This window comes from Simochromis diagramma, unplaced genomic scaffold (assembly GCF_900408965.1).
Source record: "Simochromis diagramma unplaced genomic scaffold, fSimDia1.1 OVJJ01000321.1, whole genome shotgun sequence".
Taxonomy (NCBI): Eukaryota; Metazoa; Chordata; class Actinopteri; order Cichliformes; family Cichlidae; genus Simochromis; species Simochromis diagramma.
In genome coordinates, this window is record NW_024386772.1 from 13123957 (window position 1) to 13134125 (window position 10169).

Below are 10169 nucleotides of genomic sequence, written 5' to 3' on the forward strand. Positions count from 1 at the left end.
TTGCTGGTTGTCCCGCATACAAGGTTAAAAACAAAAGGTGACAGAGCGTTTGTATCAGTGGCTCCCAGACTCTGGAACTCACTCCCTTTGAGTTTGAGATCTGTGGACTCAGTCATGTCTTTTAAAAAGCAGTTAAAAACCTGTTTAAACTCGCTTTTGGTTGATTTTGTTTTGTTTTAGATTTTAATGTCTGTTTTCTGCCTCTGTAAAGCACTTTGTGATTTTATCTTGAAAGGTGCTATATAAATAAAATTTTATTTATTTATTATTAATTTGCTACAAGATATAACTAGCTGCTCCTACCGTGCATGTATGTTTGCAGAATCCTTAGCTGACCAGCAGTTGATGCTTAGTGAGTTGGGGAGGTTGGGTTACAGGAATCAGACAAGATGTGGAGAATAACCGTGGAGGTGGAGCAGATGGTGAACATGCAGGAGGTGGAAGTGGAAAGTAAAGAAATCCTGGGCCAGCTTCACTGACAGCTTGTAACAGGCTTTCTACTCACTCCTGATTAAAGTCCATTGAGATTTACTGACATAAATGTGAAAGAATTTATCCCACCATGGAAACATGCCGTCTCCTCATTACAGGATGACTTCTTAAGTGGATCCCTCCCCCAAATTCCAAGTTTTATTTAATGATTGCCAAAAATTTACAAGATAAGATGGCCTCTAGGCATTTGGTATGTGTGTGTGCATGTTTGGATGTTTATTTGCTGCATCCCATGCTCCCAGGAGAGCATGTTTTATTTGGTGGTGCATATTTAGATCTGGCACAGTGACTCTGGCCCCTGGGTATTTGACCGCAACAGCCCCTCTGCTCACAACGCCTCCCTGATTCTCTCTTTTGTTTCCTGGCTTGTTGCGCCGAGTTCCCATAGATGCCATCTCCTCTCCACTCTATCCCCCTCATTGGGGAGATTCAGGCTAATTAAAATGCCTACCAACCTCCACTGATTTGTCTCTCCTCTACGATCCCCACATCCTGGTGGAAAAAAATAAATCAACCCCCAACCGCTGGCGCTAATGACCAGCGCCCTTTCATACACAGCTGTCTAGAAATATTGGGTGTGGCGACCTGTCTGCTCCGGGGCAGGGTTCAGCCTGGTTGAGCTGAAATTCTCAGTTCAGAGGCATCCCATCTCTGCCTAGTTCCCTCCCTTCTCCACCACTGCTTCTGCTGCTCTAATTCTCAGCGCTAATCATGGCTTTCTTAGGTCAAAGGTCACTGCCCAGGCCTGGTCACAGGTGACTGAGCAATAGTGAAGCTGATGGGATTGAAAGGATGAGAGGGGGGTAGAAGGAGAAAATAGTTAAAAATTGGGTCAGGAGATCATCACAAGGTCTGCTTAAGTTAAACAGCAGCAGTTGTTGTACACTGAGTGTGTTACCACAGCAAAACAAAATGTCCCTCAAACAATTTTGGACTCAATCTGTGTCGCATTGTGAGACGCAACAGCTGGGCCTATATTACACACAGTGAAGCTGTACTGATTACTCGTCTTTGTTCCGGTGTCAAAGGGTGGGCAGCTTTAGCTCAGAAGGTAGAGTGGCTACTCTGCCAATCACAAGGCTGGCGCTTCAAACCTTGAAAGGATGTGGTGACCAGGGGGCATATAAAGTAAATGACAAAGCAACTATAGGCAACGTACATGATCAGACCTTTTAGTGCTCCCTCTGCAGCAACAAGACTTTATGCAACTTCTCACAAAGTAATAATACTCCCCTACACCTTTAATCTTCCCATTTCTTAAGCCATACAGCCTCGGTCTCTCCTCAGTTTCCTTGCAACCTGTTCTCTTCCTCCTTAACCCCTTCCACCTGAGATGAGAGTGGAAAGTGTGGGAGGAATCATGAGGAGTGAAGTGTCTGGGCAACGGCCATATTATTTTGTTATGGTCTACTGGGGTATTTAATGATCCCTGTCAGATAAACACAAAAGGGTTCATACCTACTTGTATGTAAACTAGAGTCTAGTCTAGTTTACTCTAGAAGACTAGAGTCGTGTAATTCCTCCAGGAAACCTCCTCTCTTCTCAAGATACATTTTAGCAACTGAGATATTATTTATCATGGTTCCACATATACTTATTACAGTGGGCCAAATTTCTTCCACAATGATGTAACACACTGATAAAGTCATTCACAAAGCAGTTACTTCAGCTTTTTGCTGCCTAAGGTACTTAAGGAAAGGCCTGAATCTTGGGCTGTACTTAAATTTTCAGAGGACTGCGCACAGTGCTGTGAAAACCTGTCACAGACAGGAAGACACTGAACAGGTGAAACAACAATTCACAGAAAGAGAGACATAAGAAAAGCCTCCTTTAAAAAAACACACACTCATTTTAACACATTTTTATACGTGTGTTAAAATGAGCAAATCAACCATCTCTGCTGTAAAAACTAACAGGTCTGAGTCAGGCATAATTGCCTGGAATTATTTACTTTCGAATTATGTTCGTCTTTTAATTTGACCCTCGGAGGAGACAAAAGAAAAGAAAAGAAGAAAAAGGAGAAAAACAAAATGAAGGAGGTGACGTGATACCATCTGTTTGTTTTTCTGTATTTCTTTCCCAAGCTTGTTATCGTTCCTCATTTCCTGCTGGACGACAAGTAAATAATTCACATGTATACATGTACCAACACTGAGACCAGTCCTCCCCAACTAGCCTCCGTTTTGGCCTCAATTTCAAAGCTATTCCCAGCGTATGAACCCTTCTGTGACTCGCCTCTGAAACGGCGTGTAGAGAAAACAAACAAAAGACTAAAATGTTCTCCCGACATTTTGCAAGGGAAGGACAAAAAAAGTAGGAGTCGGTAGCATTTTTCTGAGTGAGATATTCCCTCTTGCACATGACTCTGCAATCTCCTGCCCACATTGATCCCAACACAGCACAATCCATCTCTTGACTTCATTGCTCAAGTCATTCCCTGAGGAGGCAGCTAAGCAATTGCCTCAAGTGTTCGCTTTTCTTTTTTTTGTGTGACTCCTACTCTCAGAGCAATCATTAGGGTTTTAAGTGCAGGTCATAAAAGTAGTCAGAGTTGCTTCTAATCACATTAGGAACATAGAGAAATGCATTGAGCAAAAAGAAGTCCCTGTTGAGCTGTTAGGGAAAGTGTATTAAAAGCCCACTCTTGTGTGCGCTACTACTGTAGATCTTTGAGACATTTAGATGATTAATGGTTTGCTCCACACTTAAAAGCATCTTGTAGACATTGGACCGTAGACTGTGTATCTACAATGTCTCAATTAGATGTGACATGCTCCCCATGAACAAACATGTGCCAGGGTTTAGTAAATGGGACTTTGCACAGCAGAAGGTCTTTGCAGGTGCGCAAAATCACAACGAATAGGCTGTCAAATCTCTTGATTGTCAGGCTGCCCTTAAACATCAACACCTCTCCAACTCCTCCTCGGGCGCTCTGTATCCCTTCATTTGTCCCAGCTGAAAAATGTCCCAGGCCCGAGGTAGCACCTTGAGAGTGGAGGGCGACTCCCTAAAACCCTGCAGGACCCAGCTCAGGGGGTGACCCAGCTCTCTCTAAACCCTCGAGGAATGTGTGGATTTGAAGCTAGAGCTGTAACAAGAGACCACCACTCTCTATCTGTAAGCCCATAATGGAGCCACTTCCTGTTGATAATCAGTTTGTTGTGATCTGACTGCCTCTGGATTTTGACACTTCATCTTGATTCCTGTAGTAAAGGAGGAAGAGGAGAGGCGTTATTATGGTTCTGGTCTGTCTACCATAATGACAGTGTGGGCTGTCATCAAAGGCTCGGGCACCAAAAAATTTTATCTTTCTAATTCGAGTTCTCCATCATACAACAACCTGCAAAATATGCATATATGCACACACTCAAACTTGGGCCACTGTATCAGTCTTTAGTATAGGCAGTAAGAATGCCAAGAAAGAAACGAAACATGGGTCCTGCTAGCTTATTTTTTCCATCACAATTCCTTTTTTGTTCCCAAGGTTGGTGTTGGATCCGGGCCGGTACTAGTTTTATGGCCTTGATTAATAACAACAACAATAAAAGAGCCAAAACCTGCTGTAATTATTTTTTAAAAGCAGCTACAATGCTGTTTGCAGAGCATCTAGCAGGGAGCTCTTTGGGGTAGGGGGCTTCCATTTAACTACTGTTAATCGTTACCACGATGCATGTGAAACAGCTTCACGGTATGGCTCATAAACTGGGTAGGGCTTCTCTCCTGGAGGTAAAGCGCTTTCATTGCTCAGTTAGGTGTGGTTGCCAGAAGAATTGCACGGTGTTGAGGAAAATCTCGGGCACACTCCAGACAACGGAGCTGCGGCCGATGAGCATCGTAAAGCAACCGGGAGCCATAACTGGCTTTAATCATCCTCTAATCCAGAGGATTCTTTTGGTGGATTTGTTTTTTCGGGTAACACTTTATGACACGGCCTGTGACTAAGGACGTAATTCCCCTTGTAATGAAATGGAATTTCAGTGCATTTTATTTAAAATTACTGTAATTATATTTATTTACAAATGCTTAAAAGTGGGTACGCTGGAATAAAGGCGTATGAAGTCAGGTTTTAACAGGAAACAAAGAAATAAGAATTAAGTACAGAGTAAATACATTTAAGCACAGTAAATTTAAAGAACAGTGAGAACAGTTCTGTCTTTGTAACTTACAAGAAAAAATAAATACCATCAAAGTCTGCAGGCCTATGTGACATTAAAATGAGGGAGCCAAGTCTAACTTATTTTTTTAACAGTTCACAATCGCTGTTCAAACAAAACTAAAAATTGGAGGGAAAAGGAAAAGCGATCCGTTGTGCACATCAACATATTGAATATTACACAAAGATGTGTAAAGGTAAGATTAATCCACTCAATAATATAAGTGCCCTCAAAAGTACAGTATATTAACAATGTGAGGTGAGGAAATGTATTTTTTCTATAAAATTACCATGAAATTAAACACTGGTTAAATTTCCTTGTGTTGTACTTAAATGTACTGACAGTATTAAAGTAAAATTATGAGGTCACGTAGGCCTGCAACTTTTGATTGTGTTCGATATTTCGTGTAAGTTGCAGAGGAAGAACAGTCCTTACTGTTCAGTAAATCTGCAGTAATTAAATTTACTTTAAAATATTTTACAGTGTAATTTTTTCTTTGTTTCCTGTAAATTCCAGTGTATTTATCTTTAAGTCTTTGTAGATAATTAATAAAATTGAGAAAATTCCATTTAATCACTGGGGAATTGCACCCTTAGTCGTGGGGCGTATTACAAACTTTTACCATTTTCTTTCCTTCAAACCCATCCACTCCTTCTCTGTCCCCTTACACCCGCTCTCCTATTTCCATCCAAGTCTTCAGCTCTGTCACAGATGTCTAGTGTCACTCGAGTCAAGCAGACAAATCTCACCTTAATCCCATATATCACCACCATCATCACAACCACCACTAGAGCCCCCTCATCTCACGGTCCCTACAGCGTGACTGCCCATGGCTACGGAAAGACACTGAGAAGGAAGGGTAAAGTGAAAGCCCCCACTGACATGCCAATTGGAGTAATTATGAGCTTATAGTCTCCTAATGCATCTCTGAGGACAGCTTTGTGCAGCCCCTCTGAGAGCTGAGCTAGTCTGTCATGTAGTGATGTAAAGATGACTTGTCCTTTTGCTTGTGATCGAGCCATTTAACCTTTAACATGGTTTTTATTAGTTTTTTAGATAAGGCTCATCTATGAAGATATCAGTTTCTTTATATTTGTTTTGATGACTTCTCTCTGCAACTTAAAGCCGTGTTTTTCTGCTCACTACTGGTGCATAATCCCATCTATTCTAGTGTTTATTATGAGTATGTCATTGTATATGTTTCATTCTTTAATGCTGTTATTCCAGAGCCAGAGTCATGAAAGGCAATACTGGTCCACTCTTTTCCCATTGGCACCGACAGAAAGCTAACACTTCTGCTACTATAATGTCGCACAGACCTCCAGTTTTCCTACATCCCCCCCTTGGGACCCCAGGGAGACAGGGCAGGTCTGTCTTTTGCTGTCCTTTCCACATCGCCTCGTCCTGCCTTTAATGCCCCCCACTCCGTGGCAGGACCTTGATGGTGTGTGTGTTAGTCATGTCCTCCTCTCTAGACTCCAAATTCGCACATGTGGCCACAGTGGGAGATCCCAGATTTTTGGGGGGAGCTGAAGTCAAAAGACGGGAGGGGGATTGGGTCAGACCACCACAGCGTCGGGGAGACCCCTATCTTCCTCCTCGCCAGTTCCCACCGCTCCCACCACGGCACACACATGTTGAAAAGGTCAGGTCTTGATAGACAACAGAGCACCGGCAATTACAGTGCTATTTCTTAGTAGCTGGAAGTCCCCTGCTTTCAGTGTGTGTGTGTGTGTGTGTGTGTGTGTGTGTGTGTGTGTGTGTGTGTGTGTGTGTGTGTGTGTGTGTGTGTGTGTGTGTGTGCGTGCAGAAAGAGAGTGTTTTTTTTCTCTCATTCGTAGAGCATAAAGAGGTAGTGTTTAAGGGGAAAATGAGCTAGGACAGGGGGAACGGAGGAACTGCATGTAGGAACTTGTGCACGGATTGCTTCATGTCTCCTCTGTCTGTCCATTTGAGGAAATCAGTGAATGCACTGCAGGTGCTCCCAAGTACACCATCGACTGTATGAGAGAATTCTCATACCTGAGTGCTTTTGCTTCTAAATGGGATTTCCTTTCTTCACATCTGGAGCTGTGGTTTTCTGTCTGAGACTTCCCTCTGCACTGCTGTGGTCAGGAGTCCATCTCTGACCACAGTAGTGCAGGGTTAAACCCTTCGTGTGGATGCTGAGTCTGCAAGCAATCTGCAAACACACACACACACACCTTCTTCCAATGTGTTCCCAGTCTTTTCTCTCTTCTGTGCCATTTCTCTTTCACACCGACCACCTATTTCTAGCTCTCTGATGATTACTTTCATCAAGAAGTACAGAATACAAAAAAACAGAGAGACTTATGAGAAGAGCAGACCTCAGTTTGACAGATCTGGAGATCACACAGAAAGGATGCCGCGGTCTCTTAACAACTGAAGTGTGCTGCTGTAATGTATAATGTGTTCCAGCTGGAAGTTTGCCTCGCATACCTTGTACCACCGGATTTCTGCGTTTATGTGTGCATATGGCATTTTTTTTTTTACCCAGAGAGTGTCAGTTTGCTTAACGTTGTGGCTTATGAAACAGCCCTGCCATCTGAAAAGGCTACACACCTACAGAGGTTTAAAGGAAATGGGCTCCTGAGGGGTGCTGGGGGTGCTCTATGCATGTTGGAGAGATGAAGTCCTGTAAATCGTTGCCAGTAATCATCCATATAAAAAAACAGCTGCGTCTGGGACCAGTTTTAAGTATGGCTGCCATACCGTGCCTCCCTCCGCTGTTTAATATTCAGTTGAACAAGCAGCAAGCGTACATGTGTGCGTGCACGCTCTGTGCCACTGCTTGCTTATGTGCGCAGAGGTTGCCCTGGATATGCACTCTGCTCTGGATAATTTCCAAGCCCAATCTATATTGCTACCAGGCTCTGGAATGCACCTTTGCTCCTGGGAAATTTCACCTGAATTGCTTGGCCCGTGTGAGCGTACGTCTACATGAGTAACCTAACCATAAATGTTACTGCTTCTTCTAATAGGTGTATTACAAGAGTGTGTGTCAAATAACACACAGCTCCGCACTAAAAACATCAAGACTCAACCCGCTAATGGCATCAACTTTGTCATCATGGACTCTGATGAGCTGGTTTGGGCTTTAGTTTGCAGAGCCTAATTTTACCTTGTGGAAGAGGGAGGAGATCTGTCTGTAGTTTGCAAAGGGCCTGCTCCTTGTGTCCGTGACTCATGCGTGCTCATGATATGGCTGGGCGGTGCTGGGGTGGGGGTGGGGGGAGACATTGGGATCTATGTTTGTTTCTCTGTTGCAAGGCAATCCACTTTGGTCTTTGACATTATGAGGTGTTATAGAACGGGGATGCCGGTGGACTGTCACGAATGTGCAGCTATCAGTGTGCAAAGTTTCTATTGTCTTGCTCTCTCTTTTTATGGTTCTGCACCAAAGTGTGAGATTCTTTGTTTTGTTGATAATGAGCATGCAACACTTTTGCTGCTGTAACACGTGACACTTGTACTTTGAGCAAATCTGATTTATACCATTCTAATGAAAGGATATTATTACAAAGACCTGCAGTTCTGACCTCATGGGGTCTCCTGTATTATCCTGAATTATAACCATTTGTCTAAGTGTTAGTGGAGTGTGAAAGATGGAAATGTGACAGTGATTGAAATGCATCTAGACTCCAGTGCAGTATTTTTGTTAAGAAAACCAAATCAAATAGGAACGCTCTATATTAAAATTAGAAAACAGCCGTTTTCTCAAGGTGCTTTATATTGAAAGGTAGAAACCCTGCAACATACACAGAAATCCCCAACAACCAGGAGATCCCACTTTGAGCAAGCACTTGACAGCGGAAAGGAAAAACACTTTTTTAACAGGAAGAAAACTCTGTCGGAACCAGGCTCAGGGAGGGGCAGACATCTGCCACAATCGGTTGGGGGCTGGATTCAGGAGACAGGATAAAAGACGCTAGAAAAACGAGCCAGAGGTTAATAATGATGCAGAGTGGTGAATAAAGACAGTGAGTGAAAAAGGTGAGTGAAGAAGAAACACTCCATGTGAAGCCCCCAGCAGCCTTTGCCTAATTCAGCATAACTAAGGGAGGATTCAGGGTCACCTGATCCAGCCCCAACTATAAGCTTTGTCAAAAAGGAACGTTTTAAGCCTAATCTTAAAAGCAGTCTGTCTCCAAAATCCAATCTGGGAGCTGGTTCCACAGAAGAGAGGCCTAAAAAGCTGAAGATCGGCGTCCCATCCTATTTTTAAATATCCCAGGAACCACAATTAAACCAGCAGTCTGAGAGCAAAGAGCCCTGTTGAGGTGATATGGTACTATGAAGATTTTAAGATAACATGGGGGCTGATTATTCAAGACCACCTGCCTAATATTTTGCATGTGGGCCTGTGTTGCTAAAATAGCTGACTCAGGTGTCTGTTGAAAGGGAAGATCCCACCGTTTCTCAGTTTTGGGGGCTATCTGAAGAGTTTGGAAGCCTGCTCTATGCCTGGATGACTTTTTTGTGTTCCTTGAGCTGTTCATAATTTTTAAGATATGATGGTGTGCATAATGTTGCTGGGGGGGTTATGTGCCATTGGCAATGTCTACACCCACATCCACACGAATGTCCAGCAGAATGAGCAGTAATTGTTTTTTATAATATGGTTAAAATGCTAAATTTAAATAAATATCATACAGGATTTGCAGATTTTTGACTTTTTTAAGTGATTTTAATAGATTTTTTTTTAATTACACTCAGCTCATGTTTAGAAAAATCCTGTCACAGCTTGAAAGATAATGATAAAATAATAAGCTCAGGCATTCACAAATGATCACCTCTAGCCTTTACGTAAATGAGTTAAACAGATAGTTCATCCAGACGGAGCCACACTTCAATTCCCCAAAGGCCTCACAGCTCATATCTACCGCATTCCCAGTAAAAGTCTCTCCTTTTTCCTATGTGTCTCTCACTGGGAACTATGTGTGGCCCAGAGGCAAAACGGGAGTCATCACCTCACTCAGAGAATCCTCTCCACAGAGTCTTTATGGCTCAATTTACTGTGCAACAGCATCCATAAAATGATTTAATGGGGTTAATGTTGTTAGGTACACATGCCTCAGTTGCCAGTAAACATGATGTCTAAATAGCTCATGCAGGAGGGGCAGGAATGAGAGAATATTTTCAGATCTTGTTGTTTTGATATTGTTTTTTCCCCTAAAGCATGAAGACTTTGCTCCCTCTGTCTGCTTAGTGCTGCTTGAGTTTTACCCTGATCCATCTTTCACCACTTGTACCATCCTCTCCATCTGCTTCCTACATCTGTGGGTCAAAACTCCAGATTTTGGTTCTCCGTATTAATCTTGCTCAACTCACCATAAACCGTCTCCAAAACACAAAATAAACACAGCAGTGCTTCATTCTCACTTTCTACTCACCTGTTCTGATAGACGGACAACTACTCCCTTGTACTTTGTGTCCTGTTATCTCACACCTGACTCTTGCTTTCCCATAAGGAAGCCAAATGTAGACTTAAAAAAACCAAAC